Genomic DNA, 18183 nt, shown 5'->3' on the forward strand with positions numbered 1-18183 from the left:
AGAGCAGCGATAAGAATGCGTCTTTGTCATCATCAGTGTTTCCAGAGTGTGTGCTGCGCACGTTAATTATGCAAAGTTGAAGAATCCGGCCCTTGGTCGACAACCTGTGAATTCAGGGGGTACCAGGAGATCTCAGGTGTACTTTGAGGGGCTCTCGGGGGGTTTCACGAGGTAACGGAAGGTCTCAGGGACGTTTAAAGGAATCTCAGGAGGTTCCAAGTGACTCCAGAGGGACTCAGGGGCGCTACAGGGGCGTTTTAGGGGTCCTTAGGGGCACATCAAGGGGTCAAAAGATCTCGAGGGATTTCAGGAAGTTATCAGGAACGTTCCAACGTATCTCAGGGGGCTCTGGAAGGCCTCTGGGCTTTCCAGGTGGTCTCACGGGCGTTTTAGGAAATTCAAAGGGCGGTACCTGTAGGTTTTAGGGGCGTATCAATCAGGGTCATTTTAGAGGGTCTTAGGAGCGATTCTTATGATCCACAAGGATTTAATGGTGACCTACAATCAAGAGCATTTAAGGGGGCTCGAGGAGGTCTCTGGGGAGCCTCAGGGGGTCTCATGGACGTTCCAGGCAGTCTCAGGGGCATCTAAGGGAATTCATAAGGCATTCATGTTCTGGCACGGACTTTCGAGTGGACTGTATAAATAGCTGTCCGTCCAGACGCGGGTCTCCAGAGGTCCTTGACCTCTGCCTTCGATCGTTGACCTTTCTATTCGAATGTAAACACTGAACTTTATTCCTCGACCGAACCGAAATGATCAACCCGTGCGTTGTGGGCAAGTATTCGCAGATACTGGAGGTTCCAGGAGTGTTTCAGAGGGTTTCAAGAGCGCTTCAGGTGCACCCAGTCATGGCTAATGTTGCATACTGCAGTCACACACTATGTTCATGCTACATTTCATGCAGGAATGTTGTTTGCCTTATATATATGCAGCATATGGTACCATGATTGTTACACACATAATGATTATGAGAGTTTGTATTGACAGTTTCTCAATGTAGACCCGAAGTTATCCAGTCGTTCCTCAAACTGCGAGAGAGCTATTCTGAACCAATATTGTGTATAAGAAAATGTAATAATGATGCTAACTATGGCAACTGTGGCCAGGGGGCGTTCATAGGAGAGAGCAAAGAAAGGTTGCAGGGACGTTTTAGGAGGTTCCGCGGGGTTTCAGGGGGTCTCAAAGGCTTCCAGAGGGACTCAGGGGCTCTTCAAAGGCTCTCAGGAATCCCAATCTCTCTGCCATTTCAACATCGACGATGTTCTGGCAATCCGTCTCGCGCCTCTTGTACCGGGTCTCTCGAAGCACTCCTCGTTCTCTGCCACCACAAGTGCTATGGGCATCATACCCGCTAGCACGCATACCGCGTCCTTTGACACCGTACGGTATGCGCTGATGACCCTAAGGCCCACCAACGGTACTCTCGAGCCGCTCCACGTTTCATTTAACCACCGTCGATCGACCTTTCCTGAAGCCAAACTGGTTATCCGAGAGCCCAGAGTCATCTGGCAGCCCATGGTCTGATATCGTGGCGCGGGAACACCGTTTCCACGATCCTCAGCAGCATCTCGGGTGAGCGTTACGGGGGTGCTGATGCTCCTTCTGTTTTGGCCATGACTACTCTGTAGGCATCTCCCCAGGGTGTCGTATTGGCTGCCTGGTAGAGATTTTCGAAGCACGCTCGTTTGCGTGTCTTAATCTCTTTGTACAGTGCCAGTTTAGCCGCCCTGTAGGCCTCGCCTCTTTCCGCTCTACACTCATCGGTACGAGCTCATTGCTGTGAAGAACAAACTATTCACTGGGTAAATCCCATCAGATATTTGGGTACTTGAACTTTACAGTGTATCACTTGTCAAATAAAATTCATTCTGTACTTTTATACTCGACCGTAACACACGTGTTTGTTTTGCTCTCGCGTATCACATTCCGCTGGGTGCTCCGCTTATAGGTTATGGTCCCAGCATAGCCCGAGCCCCTTTTGTGAGCACGTTGGAACGCGTCGCGAAACCTTTTTTGGTCGTCGAAAAGAGAAGCTGCCCCGCAGCGTATGGCAAAAAGTTGTGTTGCCCCGGGCCGTGCGGTAATAAAGTCGTCGCGAGTGTGAGTGTTTTTCTCGTTGCTGTTGACGTCGTCGGTAGTGCGCAGTGCGTTGAAATGGAGGAGGAAAAGAAAGTTTATCTTTTCGACGGTGCCAATTTCAACAACTGGTGTTTCCGAATGGAAATTCACCTGGAGGAGCTGGACCTCATCGAGTGCATTCGTGCGGAACCGGAGGAGGTAGCCGAAATTCAGGTGTTGGTGACCGACAGTGTAGACGTCAAGCGCGTGAAGGAGGAAAAACTGCTGGCGAGGAAGAAGAAGGACGTAAAATGCAAGTCGGTGCTAGTCCGGAATATTGCCGACTCGCAACTTGAATACATCAAGGGCAAGCGAACGCCGCGGCAAATCTGGACGACGCTTGAGAATACGTTCGCTCGGAAGGGTATCTCCGGGCAGTTTTACCTCCTGAAAAAGCTGTCAGCGATGAAGTTTGAGGAATCCGGACCGCTTCAGGCGCATCTGCTCCAGTTCGAGCGGATGGTGCGGGACTTGGAGTCAGCCGGAATCAAACTGCAGGAACAGTTGGTGGTATTTTACCTCCTACAAACGATGCCGCCATCGTACGGACAACTCGTCACCGTGTTGGAAACACTGTCGGCAGACCAGTGCACTCTTGACTTTGTCAAAGCCCGTCTGCTGAGTGAGAGTGTGAAGCGCGAACATTGTGACGATGCTAGAGGAAGTGGGGAATCAACGGCATTCGCCGGAAAAAGTGCCAAATCGAAACTGAAGTGTTTTTCGTGCGGGAAGGTGGGGCACAAACGGTCGGAGTGTCCCCATCGTCGCGATTCGGATGGCGTAAAGCCGAAGAAGAAGGAAAACAAGTTCGAGAAGAAGGAAAAAGCGCACGTCAGTGAAACGGAGGTCACGTTCGTCAGTAGTTGTGTGGACAAAAACGAAAAATTGTGTGGGGAAGATGGATTCAAGTGGATTTTGGACTCCGGCGCGTCCGACCACATGATTTGTTCGAGTGAATACCTCCGAGACGTGCAGAAGCTAGATGCACCAGTGATGATAAAGGTTGCATCGGGTGAAGTGCTTAGTAGCCACCACAAGGGAAAAGTGGATATCGTGGCTCGCATCGGGAAACGTCGGTTGAAGTGCGTCGTCGACAACGTCTTGTTCGTCCCGGGCTTGAACTACAACCTCTTCTCGATCCGTCGCGTGGGACAGCTTGGAATGGAAGTGATTTTCTCCAAGAACAGTGCGGTGATCAAACGGGATGGTGAGGTTGTGTGTACGGGCAGTCGGTCGAATCGACTGTACGAACTGAAAGTTGACATTGAGAAACCAGTGAACTCTGAGGTGCTAGTGTCGCAGAAGGCTATCGGAAATGCCGAGCTGTGGCACAGAAGATTCGGCCACATTGGGAAGAGTGGCTTACTGAAGATGATCCGTGAAGATATGGTGAAAGGAATGTCGCTGCAGAAAGAAGCCGTAAACAGTGGCGGCGGTGGCGTGTGTGGCCCTTGCGTGGAAGGCAAGCAGACACGCAAACCCTTCCAGGATATGCCACTTCCGCGGAGCTCTCGGCCTCTCGAGTTGGTGTATAGCGACGTCTGCGGTGCGATGTCCCCGGCTTCATGGAACGGTAAGCGCTATTTCGTTACCTTTACAGATGATTTCACTCACTTTTGTGCGGTCTACATCCTGAGCACAAAAGATGAGGTGTTTGATTGCTTTAAAACCTACGTAGCGATGGTCAAAGCCCATTTCGATACCAGCATCAGCCGTTTACGATGCGATAACGGTGGGGAATACGTCGGCAAGGCATTTGCTGATTTCTGCAAAGGCAAGGGTATTCAGGTGGAGTTCACTGTCCCATATACTCCTCAGCAGAATGGGGTCAGTGAGCGGTTCAATCGCACCATTCTCGACAAGGCCAGAGCAATGATAGCGGATTCCGGACTGGATCGGAATATGTGGAACGAGGCTGTGTTGGCGGCCGTCTATCTCGTCAACCGGAGCCCTACGGCAGCGCTAACCACAAATAAGACACCGTATGAGCTATGGTACGGGCATAAGCCGGACGTATCCAGGATTCGGATTTTTGGGAGCAAGGCATACAGCCTGATTCCGAAGGAGAAGCGAGGAAAGCTGGATTCTCGCAGCAAGATCAGCTACTTCGTTGGATACGGCGGTGGCGGGTACCGTTTGTGGGACGGCAAGCGGATTTTCATCGCTCGTGATGTCGTGGTGGATGAACCAGCCCTGCGACAGCGGAACATCGAATGCAAGTCGGAGAGTTCGAACGACGTCGGCCACGGAGTGAGTCATGGTCGACTGCTTGGGCCATTTTCTTCGAGAATTGTTGCTGATTGTGAGGATGCCCAGCGTGAATTGCCTAACGCTGGAGGCGGCTCCGTTCCTGGTTCCCGCAATGATGAAGATTCCGATGATGAGGTGTTTGATGAAGCGGATGATAGGCTGTTCGGCGAAAATCGGGATCAAGCTGAGGAGGGGAACAACGGTGACGCGGAAGAAGGTCTACGTCGTAGTGAGCGAGTTCGGAAGCCCCCAGAGAAGCTGAGTGATTACCTGTGCATCGCATATGCACTGAACGCCGAAAGCTACGTCGAAAATGTTCCTGAAACCGTCGAAGAGCTGCAGAAACTGGAAGATTGGCCTGAATGGAAGCTTGCCATAGACGAGGAGCTAAAGTCACTGGCTGAAAACAACACCTGGCAGCTGGTGGACTTGCCGGCCGGGCGAAAACCGATCGACTGCAAGTGGGTTTTCCGGCTCAAGTTCGACCCGGATGGTTCTGTTCAGAAGCGGAAGGCGCGTTTAGTCGCCAAAGGCTTCACGCAGCGTTTCGGATTCGACTTTTCGGAAACGTATGCGCCAGTCATCAAAATGTCAACCGTTCGTACAATGCTTGCTCTTGCCAATCAGTTCGACCTTGAAGTCCATCAAATGGACGTGACATCCGCCTTCCTCAATGGAGTCCTTACTGAGGACATCTATATGCGTCAACCAAGAGGATTTGAGGAGGGGGATAAAGTATGCAGACTCAACAAATCCATTTATGGGTTGAGGCAGGCGTCCAAGGCCTGGAACGACCGCTTCAATGAATTTATTTCACGGTGCGGATTCCGTCGATGCAAGGAGGATAGCTGTCTGTACGTCCGGGCAGGCAAATCAGGACCAGTGTACCTGTTGCTGTACGTGGACGATGTCCTGATCATCGCGAAGAACTTGGACGAAGTGAAGACGGTGAAGCGAATGCTGAGGAAGGAATTCAAGATGCAGGACCTCGGTGAAGCTCGAATGTTCCTGGGACTTCGAATCGACAGAGACAGACAAAAAGGCGTAATGAAGCTGAGTCAGCCGAAGTATGTTGATTCTGTGCTGAAGCGCTTCGGAATGGAGTCGTGTAAGCCGTCATCGACCCCGATGGAGCCAGGCTTGCAGCTTAAGAAAGCGGAACTCAACCAGAACTTGCACAAACCATATAGGGAACTGATCGGCTGCATAACTTACCTGGTGGTGACGTCTCGCCCGGATCTGAGCGCGGCCGTCTCGTACTTTAGCCAGTTCCAGTGCAACCCTGGAGAAGAACATTGGCAACACGCAAAAAGAATGCTTCGCTATCTAAAGGGAACACCGGAATATGGACTGATCTACAGGAGAACGGATACTGCTGGTCGCCAAATAGTGGGGTTTGCCGATGCAAATTGGGCCACTGACGTGAACGACCGACATTCGGTCTCAGGATACCTGATCCAGATCTACGGTGCTACGACAGCGTGGAGCACCAAGAAGCAGCGGACCGTGGCGCTTTCCTCGACCGAGGCTGAGTGCTATGCGCTGGCTGACTGTGTTTGCGAAGTTTTGTGGATCTCTAAGCTATTCACGGAATTGGGTATCCATGACCATCAGCCTGCGGTTATCTTCGAAGACAACCAGTCTACAATCGCCATTGCCGAGTCGGACGGCTCATCCAAGAAACTCAAGCATACTGAGGTAAAGCTACATTTCATCAAGGAGTGCGTCCAAGAAGGTAAGGTGAACTTATGCTACATCCCGACGGCTGATCAACCGGCCGATATACTCACCAAGGGTCTGTCAGTTGTGCCATTCTCCAGGCACCGAACCTTCATGGGAATTGAAGCGTGATTCGTTTGAGGAGGGGTGTGAAGAACAAACTATTCACTGGGTAAATCCCATCAGATATTTGGGTACTTGAACTTTACAGTGTATCACTTGTCAAATAAAATTCATTCTGTACTTTTATACTCGACCGTAACACACGTGTTTGTTTTGCTCTCGCGTATCACATTCCGCTGGGTGCTCCGCTTATAATTGCATCCTCCTCCTAGCTCTTAGGCAGGATGTTCTGAGCTCTGCGATATCTGGACACCACCAGTATACCGGTTTCCGTTCATTTCTGGGTAGCGCGCGCCTAGGCATCGCGGCGTCGCACGCACGGCTTCGAGTTCCGTCCGACTAGATCTTCATTGGATAGATCGTCGGTATTATCCTCCATAAGCAGTCTTTCGACAAATGACGCCCTATCGAAGTGCGAGGTCAGCCATCTTCGATGACTGTCGATGACCTTCGGCTGCGTCCTCCACCCTCGTACCACCAGGTGATCACTGTGCGTGTACCCATCATCGACGCTCCAGTCTGATCTAGGGTTTAGACCCGGGCTCCAGAAGGTCACGTCATTGATGCACTCTGCACCGTTCCTGCTGTACGTGTTTTTATCACCTACGTTCACGACATCAACATTCACTCTCGCCGCCTGTTCCGGTGGTAAGAATCCACCAACAGGTGACCCCTAATTCATGGTGTGATGCGGCTTTATGCTTACCGTGCCTAGGAATGAATGGCTAGGGGGGTCTAATAAAAACCTAACCGCTAACGGAGCCTGTGGAGTACCAGGGCGCCCTCCACAGTATGTAGCCCTTACTGCGTTAACCGGAGCAATGGTGCAGTGGACCTTGTGTTTCTCCGAGACAATCAGCTGCCCTTCTTTAGTCTCACTTGAGGCTAAATAAGGGCGGGATTATGAAGATGTTGTTAATTAGTTTAAATTTTCACCTATATGGTTTCGCATTATGCGATTTACACAGTGTATTCTGTGTATCCTCGCCTTTGGCGTTTTCCAATCGATACCGATTTGGTTTTATTGTTGCTGTTCTTTGTTGTGCTGCTGTTGCGAAGAGTTTAATCTTACCTAGTTTGGGTAGTGGCTACGGTTAGGATAGCTCAGATCAATCTTCAGCATAAAAGAACAGCAACGATCAATCTTTGCAGACTTATGCAAAATGGTACAGCCCAAGTGGCCTTGGTACAAGAACCTTACTTTCGTAAGGGAAATTTCTATCTAGGAAACCTTGTGAACCCGGTGTTTGCCACTTTCAGTAAACATGAAATGGCAAACTCGCGTGTCATGCCTCGAGCCTGTGTGCTTGTCAACAACGCAATAGTTGCTACACTCATCTCTGAACTAACCACCAGAGATGTATGTGCTATCACAATTGATGTATCTGTTGGAAACCTCAACAGGAAATACGTCTATTGTTCTGTGTATTTACCACATGATGAACCATCCCCTACGGATGCTTTCAAACAAGTCATCGCATACTGCACTTCAAAAGGCCTTCCGCTAATTGTTGGCAGTGATGCTAATGCTCACCATATCATCTGGGGCAGCTCAGACATTAACTTGAGAGGCTCCAGTTTGATGGAGTACTTAAGTAGTACAGATCTTGCATTACTTAACATAGGCAACCGCCCAACCTTCATGGTATCTGCTAGAGAAGAAGTGTTAGATATAACGCTTTGCTCTAGCAGAATTAGTCACGAGCTGACCAATTGGCATGTGTCAGATGAAGAATCTTTATCTGACCATCGCTATATATTTTTTGAACATTTAAATGTTACTTCGCAAACATTGCGTTTCAGGAATCCTCGGTCAACAAACTGGGATCTTTATACTGATTTGGTTGCAGCCAAATTTCATGGATATTCACCATCCATTGACACTCCAAGTGATTTAGATGATGCCGTTGATACTACAACGACCTTCATCATGGAAGCTTTTGAAGAAGCATGCCCTCTACGGTCTGTGAAGATCACAAGAGGAACCCCTTGGTGGAACTCTGATCTGGCGAAACTCAGGAAACAATGTAGAAAGAGTTGGAACAGACGACGTTCGGCTGGTTCAGAGGCTTTCAGGTCGGCTCGCAAGGCCTACAGGAAAGCTCTCCGGTCTGCTGAACGATCCGGCTGGAAAAACCTTTGTACAAATGTTTCCAGCTTGAGTGAAGTCAGTCGGTTAAACAAAATCCTTGCGAAATTTAAGGATTTCCGGGTGAACGAACTTCGTTTGCCAAATGGCGATCTGACTTCCTCTGATGAGGAAGTTCTGGAATGCTTATTCAGCACACACTTCCCTGGATGTGTGGATATTACATCTTCGGATGATCCTGATGTCTTTTCTTGTAGTTATTGTGGGAGCCGCGTCTGGTAAGCATGAGGGTGTATAAAAGACTGACTAAACAGATGCTGCGCAGCAGCACGAATGCCGCGTCGGTCGCGTCACTGCAGATGCATGCATACCAAGAACGGTTAAGACACTCGTCACCACATCCCCCTTTCTTTAATCTAAATATGTTTGAACTATTATGAATCCCATTCAATTGTTCAATATTGTTAAGCATTCTTAACACTCATTTATTTGACGAGTCGCTTTAATGATTATCCGACTACTTGACTACAAATTGATGTTTTCAATGGGTTTGTTTCAAGTTCTCCTCCGGATAATTGTTATGTATCCAATAGCAAACGTGACTCTTCTAGTACATCTAAACATGATTGACTTATAGGACTCCTGCTACTTCTCTTCCTTCCTGCCATTATTATTATTATTATTTTGTACACATATTGATCAATACACAAATTGTTTAACTTCAATAGTTGAAACTAAGCGTCATTCTTTCTTTTTTTTTTGTTGCATGTCAACGCTCAACTTTAAACTATAGTGTCTCCTGCATTTTTCTCATAATCTCTTCAATGTAACGTGTTTTTTTTTTACTTTTTTCATACTCTTGTTCACGCATAAACTTCAGTAAATTCTCTCTCTGAATACATCTTCATTTTACATAACAGCTGGTTTCTTCTGTACTGTAGTTATTCTTGTGGTCATTTAGCACTTTTCCTGCACGTTTCATATAAATCTCAGATATAAATGGTAGTGTATGTTGTCTCGCGGTATGATACTTAAGTCCCAAGAAACCCTTACGTTTAAGTGGGAACACTCCAATAATAATCACCTCATTTACTTTTAGACCATTCATGACCACACATGTGTAAATTTCCTTCAGCCTTAAGCGCACGCATTCCTCCTGGACATTTCCACGAACTAACTAGGTGTTTGACCGAAACATACATAGAATAAAGAATACTTTACGGGGTCGACCCTAGACCAACTATTTCCTGTCATTTTGAACGTGCACAAGTCCTTCTCAATTACCAATCCTGCAGCCTTTTCTACTGAACAATATCTTCGTAGGTATATTCATTCAAACTTAACCTACCGCTACTTGCGCGGTTGGCCACCTCTGCCAGCCCCACGCTAATGCTGAATACAAAAAGCGAGATTTTTCTTCCAACGTGTTGTACAAAATACAACAATGCGATCGTTCGAGGGTTAAGATATTTTGTGTTGACCTAATGTTGTATCAATATTGACACATCCCATTGCTATATTGATGCATGATGCATTTGTCTGTGATTTGTCTCCCAGACATGAATTTAGGTCCAGTTCTATTTCTCAATCCAGTTTCATTATTCTATTACCGCATTAATGGATTTGTTCTTCAAGACTTCTTCAAGGCGTTTGTACTGCTTCATTTTTCTCAACCAGTGAATTAAATCACAACGTTTTCCAATCTTACCTACAAGATGGACTCAATTGCAATGATTTCAATACTTAAATAGTGAATTCAATCACAATTCCTCAATACGCTACACAGAATGATATAACCAGTGTTGTGGATCATCACCGTTCGAGTTGCATCTGCACTGACGAACCTAAATTCCTTTCCGAGTCGTTCGCGCGATAGCCGTTAACGTCAGAGAAGAATGAATACCACACGCGTTACCAGTGATCCTTGTTCATTGAGCATCACCAGTGAGCTGGATGTGATTGTCACAATCTAGTCCTCAAGTTTTTTGTTTTCACAGTACATTCAGGAACGCAAGGTTATGACAACATATTAGCGTTCGATCAAAACAACGTTACATATCCTTTGTTTCTCAGGCACATTCCTGGATGCATATGTAATACGTACAACAACGAAGCGCTATAGGCAAGGCAAGTAATACTACCTTGCACAAAAATACTTATGCTACATCAGCAGTGAAGATATTATGACTCCCTGATTTCCCCTTAAGGTGACTCGGGATGACGTGTTAATTTTGCTATCTTTCCTCTATTTTTAACAATTTGGCTCGCGGTTTTGAAGATACAAATATCAATTTCTACTGCACTGACGTAGCTAAAACTTTAGTCGATTGTGTAAGTGGGCAAATGATCCATCAAATTCCTAGTCAAAATATGGAGTAAAATATGAAATTTACGTCTTATCTCTGTTGTTAGAGCAATGGTGGACGTTTCAACTACCGTCCCGTCGGGAACTAAACTCCACGCAGCAACTGTTGTCTCTTGGTAAGGGGCAAGTACGAAACTTATACATGCATACCATTACATTGGGTTTAAGTGATGCTCAGCAACTTCACATCACTGTGGCAGAATGATTGAAGTAATTATCTTGCATTAGAATTTCGTAATGGTCATGCGTTTTCACCATTGGATATAGCAGTCTAAGAATGAGTTTTATCAATATATGCGTCTATTCTCCTTCTGTTTTTTTTTTTCACTGGAACTTGGCCTGCGTCTCTTCAACTTAGTGTTCTTTGAGCCCATGTACAGTAATTTATTGAAGGCTTTATTCATCTGATATTTTATCCCTGGAATATTGATGTAATGTAATATCCATTCCACTTAGTTAACTAGAGACCCTATCAATGTATGCATAATACACAAAGATGTTTAAAATATCCGTCTTGTTTTGCTACAAAGTTTTAGATGTAACAGGATGTAACAGCTAATTTTATTTAATATGATCCGATGTAATGGAATAAATGCTGCATTCCTTCACACTCAGAATATTGGAACGATTCTAACTCTATGCAATTTATAAAAAATGAAAGTTCTGAATTTCATTGATACCGAAATGAATCAACTTAGAAATAAAAAGCCACGCTGATAAAGGTAGAAAACAGTAATACTCAACTGAATAATTTCATTTAATTCATCGTTTGTTTGATTTAGTTATCATATTATTATCATATTGTATTAGTCATAATATTAATAACCAAATGTATACACAATCACTCGTTGAACCCAAAACGAAAGGTGTTCACCGGAAGGATCAACTGACCAATGGTATATTTCTACATCGTTTATTATGGTTTATACAAGCTATGGGAATAAAATCAAAGCCACTATCTACTTCTATCTTTCTTTCCATTGCGCCATTTTATTTTCTCTGTGTTAGTGAATTTAATCACAATGTTCTATGCTCTTAGCAAATCAGTCAGCGAATTCTATCACAGTTGTTTTCATGCTCTCTCAGTTACACAATATTTTGCATCTCATCACTACTAGTGAATTCAATCACATCTTTTATAGTTTTCAAGTGAATTAAATCACAACATGCTCTATGTACTCTAATTTTATTTCATCACAACTATTTCAGTGGTTCGATCATTTTCCTTCCACAACTTTATAAGTGAATTCAATCACATTTCTCTCAGTGTTCTCCAAGTGAATCTAATCACAGTAATTCCATTGCTCTTTGGGTAAGTTTGCTAACAGGTGTTGCCTCTGTTGCCTGTATTGACGTTTAAAGAGAACAAATGCAAAGTAGAAAAAACGAACACTGTTGGTAGGAGGTAGCATCTACGAAGAGCGTTAATTCAATACCAAAATGTAAAAAAAAGACACGGACACCGTCTTCAGTCAGAGGCTGTACAGACTGAGTGAAACTTAACACTAGACAACGGACACACGGAACATGCACCAGTGGATACGGAGAAGAAACTATCCTCACGAAAAGTTTCATCGCCCGGAGCGGGAATCGAACCCTCACCCCATAGCATGGTGCGATTTGAAGCTTGGTAATCCTAACCGCATGGCTACGAAGCTCCACAGCTGCTTTCAATAATTGGTTTGGCCCGCCGAGATTGCATCACCTCCCCAACAGAGGCCTTCATGCCTTTTCAGTGAATTTAATCACAATTGAATAAAAACCTGTCACAGATTGCCACGGTGTCTGCTTGAATATTACTGACGCATGTATCATAGTTTTTATCTTAGTCAATTATTACAAAAGAAAATGGACGAAATCTGTGTCTTACAGCAAACTATATACAACTGCCGTAAATATGATATCTTTACGCAACCCGCATTTATGGCGAGTGACAGGACCGATGGTAGAGCATTGTATGAAATCATGAAAACTTGTATTAGGAACTTGTATCAGATGATAGACTTATCTTCCCAAACCCATGATAGTGTAAACAAACGCAGTAGGTAGTCAGAGTGTGACTTGCACAAAGTTCAGCCTCCAGTAATTTTCCAATTTTATCGCAGATGAACCTGTTATAATCAGCAGAAGATTTTAAATAGTGACTGCAATCACCGGAAACAAGAACTTGTGGAGAGTGTCAGAATGTACCGACTGTCATCAATTTGGGTCAGCATACCGTTCTAATCCTATTGTGAGGTGTAATAGATATGCGACATTGCTGAGAGCCATTATCGTTTTTTTTTTACACCTATGTTCCAACATTCTTCACGACACGAACCGGGATTTGGTTCATACTCAAAAATATTGTATCTGAATTAGTGTTCTTAAAACGATCTTCGACGGCAGGCAGAGAAATAGTATTTCCTACAAACCCCTACCTGAGTAGGTGCCCAAATATGGTAGAAAATGATGGGCGGAGCATGTTATGGGATTACCGAAAAGGTATTCCTAGTACATTTAATATCTTAAGTGAATTTAATCACAGCATCACATCTTATTGTGAATTAAATCACATCCTTTACATTTTTTTCTACTCGCTTCCAGGTTTATGTTTTCCAATTTCTCTAGTCAATATTCTAGTCCAATCTGGTTTATCACTCAATCACCACAATGATTCTATGAAGACTCGAAACGAAAGTGAGATGAATTATTCGAAACATTGACGTCGTATCTGCAAACGAATATTGCGTTGCTAACGTTTCGCAACTGAAGAATATCCTATGGAGCTACAATTGATAAAAAAGTACATACCTTTCTGCATAGTCTTATGCTGAAAAAAACCATGTGCAGATCTAACACATCTTGTGTCACATCTTATGGCTGTTAGTGCCGCATGCAGAATTAAATAATGATTCATCATAATGCCACGCACCGATAATCACCATATCAAATAAAGCGTTGCTCTTTCATCATTGACCACACTTGTGCAATCGCGTTTCATTTTTTTTTCGCTTTTGTTTTGTGCACCCTTTCACTAGCTCAACCTCCCAACACAATGAGCACTGGCCAAATCTTCTTTGTTCTAGGTACTGCACGCGAGAAAAAATCAAGGTCACCGGTTGCATACAGAATAGCTTGAAACTAGCGCGCTGCAGCGTCCACCGCGTTGTCACACGTTTTGTTTCGCTTGATTTGTTTTTTTTTTTCCACAGCACAATTTATCATCACCTGAGGGCGATTTCTTTCACATTCTGCTTCCTTCTTACTGTTATCCAATCATCATTTTCACTTTCCGTACTTCAAAAAACTATTTTTTTCTGCTATTCTTCCAACACTAGCACACTACTTCAATAATTACCCAGCTTTCATGGATAAGTTTCACAAAATATCAAGGTGCATATTATTTATAAACCAATCATTCACGTTCACTCAATTATTTTCCTTTTCTCCTCGTCGCCACTTGTGGGAGCCGCGTCTGGTAAGCATGAGGGTGTATAAAAGACTGACTAAACAGATGCTGCGCAGCAGCACGAATGCCGCGTCGGTCGCGTCACTGCAGATGCATGCATACCAAGAACGGTTAAGACACTCGTCACCACAGTTATGATTCTTTAGCTTCGGCTCGGAGTATTGTAACTACAGAATCGATTGAGTGGGCTCTTAATAGCTTTGCTCCTTTCAAATCTCCTGGGGCAGATGGGATTTATCCTATTTTGCTTCAGAAGGGATTTGATTATTTCAAACATGTTTTGAAAAAACTACTTGTTTGCAGTTTTGCTACAGGGTATATTCCCAAATCCTGGAGGGATATTACTGTAAAGTTTATTCCGAAAGTGGGTCGTGCGTCGTATGAAGAAGCAAAGAGTTTCAGACCTATCAGTTTGACCTCTTTTCTTCTGAAATGCTTAGAACGCATTGTGGATCATCACATCCGTGATGTTCATCTGGCCAACGTGCCTCTTCATGTGAACCAGCATGCCTACCAATCTGGTAAGTCCACTGTGACTCTTTTACACAAGGTTGTTTACGATATCGAGAAAGCATTCGCTCAAAAGCAATCTTGTTTGGGTGTTTTCTTAGATATCGAGGGTGCCTTTGACAACGTGCCTTTCGATGCCATATTGGAAGCCGCACGGAGTCATGGTATATCTCCAATGATTTCCAATTGGATTCACCAAATGCTCAAAAACCGATATCTCTTTTCGACATTGCGTCTAGCAGGGATTAGGAAATTGAGTGTTTGTGGATGCCCCCAAGGGGGAGTCTTATCACCGCTTTTGTGGAATCTCGTAGCAGATACGCTATTGAGGCAACTCAATAATAGCGGTTTTCCTACTTATGGTTTTGCCGACGACTACCTAACATTGTTAGTTGGTATGTGCATCAGCACCCTTTTCGACCTGATGCAAAACGCCCTTCAGGTAGTTGAGGGTTGGTGTCGCCAATATGGCCTTTCGGTTAATCCGAGTAAAACATCTATTGTTCTTTTCACGGAAAGGCGAAACCGTAATGGCGTTCGACCTTTGCGTCTCTTTGATTCTGAAATCGATGTGACTGAACAGGTAAAGTACGTTGGAGTCATTCTTGATTCCAAGCTTTCCTGGACACCTCACATTGAGTTCAGAATCAAGAAAGCTTGTATGGCCTTCGGGCAATGCCGGCGTACTTTTGGTACAACTTGGGGTCTAAAACCCAAGTATATCAAATGGATTTACACAACTGTGGTTCGGCCAATATTGGCTTATGGATGTCTTGTGTGGTGGCAAAAGGGTGAAGTGAGAACGGTCCAATCAAAATTAGGCCATCTCCAAAGGATGTGCTTAATGGCGATGTCTGGAGCGTTCTCTTCAACTCCTACGGCAGCGCTAGAAGTTCTCTTTGACGTTGCCCCACTACACATTCATCTCAAACAAGAAGCCCTTTCTTGCACTTACCGGTTACGGGTACTCGGTCTACTAGAGGAAACTCCTGTGAACCGCAGTTCAACACACACCTCGTTGTTTCCACTTTTGGTGAATTGGGACAAAATTGTCCTTGCTCCAAGTGATCTTACAATTGCTTGTAATTTTCCATATAGGACATTTTCCACGAAATTCCCTTCCCGAGAAGAGTGGACATCTGGTTATCTGGAAAGAAGTATTTCAGACGGCATCGTATGTTACACTGATGGCTCCCTTCTCGAAGGTCGAGCAGGTGCTGGTGTTTATTCTCGTGAGCTAAGGCTGTATCAGTCTTATTCACTTGGTAGACACTGTACCGTTTTTCAGGCCGAAATCTTTGCTCTTATGTGCGGAGTACAATCAGCACTTCAGCAGCACGTAATGGGCAAAGTAATATACTTCTGTTCAGATAGCCAGGCTGCTATTAAAGCACTTGCTTCGGCCAACTCCAGGTCGAAGATAGTTATCGCTTGTCGAACTCAAATCGAGGAGCTGAATTCAGCAAACGCTGTTCACCTTCTATGGGTACCTGGTCATTCTTCCATCGCTGGAAATGAATTGGCTGATGAGTTAGCTCGCTCTGGAGCATCACATGACTTCATTGGCCCTGAGCCAGCTATTCCGATATCGAAGTGTTGGATTAAGCTTCAGATTCACACCTGGGCTGTCACTCAACACAGACAATATTGGAATAGTTTGGAGTCATGTCGACAAACCAAATTGTATAGTGCTGAGCCATCTCTACGGGTGGCGAAGTATCTAACTAATCTGTCTAAGCAGAATTGCAGCATGCTGGTCAAAGCATTGACTGGCCACTGCCGACTCAGCTATCACATGGCGAATATTCAGCAAGCTGATTCATTTGCCTGTGATAGCTGTGAATCCGATTATGGAACTTCGTATCATTTGATATGTAACTGTCCAGTTTTCGCGCAACTGCGTTTCCGAGTATTCGGTAAACACTTATTAAGTGAAACTGACTTCAGAAACCTGAATCTTCAGGATATTCTGTTGTTCTTAACCCGCTGTGGTAAAGAGCTATAGGCTCTCTTTCGCTTTATGCGTTATTACAGTGCCCTTTTCAGGGCGCTGTTTGAACCCATTGTGGTACGCTTGTGCGTTAGTACCCTCTTCCAGGGTATTTTTCCTATTTCCCTACCTGTCCCTATCCCCATCCAAATCCTTTTTCCTTCCTTTTCCCTCAGGTAGATGATGAAATAGGCTGTTATTTTGGCGATGGCACAAATGTCCCAAATGGAGGATAACGTGCCTCTGGAGCCGGCCTTCTGATACCTGATACAGTGCCAGTTTAGCCGCCCTGTAGGCCTCGCCTCTTTCCGCTCTACACTCATCGGTACGAGCTCATTGCATCCTCCTCCTAGCTCTTAGGCAGGATGTTCTGAGCTCTGCGATATCTGGACACCACCAGTATACCGGTTTCCGTTCATTTCTGGGTAGCGCGCGCCTAGGCATCGCGGCGTCGCACGCACGGCTTCGAATTCCGTCCGACTAGATCTTCATTGGATAGATCGTCGGTATTATCCTCCATAAGCAGTCTTTCGACAAATGACGCCCTATCGAAGTGCGAGGTCAGCCATCTTCGATGACTGTCGATGACCTTCGGCTGCGTCCTCCACCCTCGTACCACCAGGTGATCACTGTGCGTGTACCCATCGTCGACGCTCCAGTCTGATCTAGGGTTTAGACCCGGGCTCCAGAAGGTCACGTCATTGATGCACTCTGCACCGTTCCTGCTGTACGTGTTTTTATCACCTACGTTCACGACATCAACATTCACTCTCGCCATGGCTTCGAGTAGTGCCCAGCCTCTCACGTTAGTCGATCGGCTACCACGCTCGATCGCTCAGGCGGTGAAGACTCCGACGATGACCACAGGACTCAACTGATCTACAACAACTACAGCAGTCAACCCCATTGATCTTCGCTATTGCGAAGCCCTCGTGCGACCTGGAAATTATTGCCTGCATTGGGAAACGACCGGTTGTACAGATCGCCGCTAGCTTAGCCTTATCCGTTACCCGGTTCCCGTTATCGGTGGGGATGCGGGTCAGCTAGTAAGGCGATTCTGTACTTGACTCCGAGACTGACTGCCACAGCAACTGCTGTGCATCTTCACAGTGGTTCAGGTTTAGTTGTGTAACCTGCATTATCGTTTCGAACTTCGACCTCCTCGCGTGCCTGGACATTTAGGCCCGCTCGGCATTTCGGTGCCGATTTGCACTCCCTGGCGAAATGCTCTTCTGCTCCGCATTTCCTACAGAGCTTACTCCGTTCGGGGCCTTTGCATGCCCATGACTTATGTCCTTGCTCAAAGCACTTGAAGCACTTAGTACATCTATCTCGCACTGCTGTTCGAGTACGGCTGCGAGCTCTTCTGCATCGAAAATCTCGTCCATGTTTTTACACTGGAGAATTGCCTTCGCTGTTAGGACTCCTTTTCGCAAAGTACCTCCTGGGCTAGTGCTTTGTAGGATGCACCTTTCTTGACCGCTTCCTTCATCAGCACTAGCATCATCTCTCCTGTCCTGGTGCGTCGGATGCTCTTTACATCCGCGCCCAGCGGTAAGAGACGA

This window comes from Aedes albopictus, chromosome 1 (genome assembly GCF_035046485.1).
Source record: "Aedes albopictus strain Foshan chromosome 1, AalbF5, whole genome shotgun sequence".
NCBI lineage: Eukaryota > Metazoa > Arthropoda > Insecta > Diptera > Culicidae > Aedes > Aedes albopictus.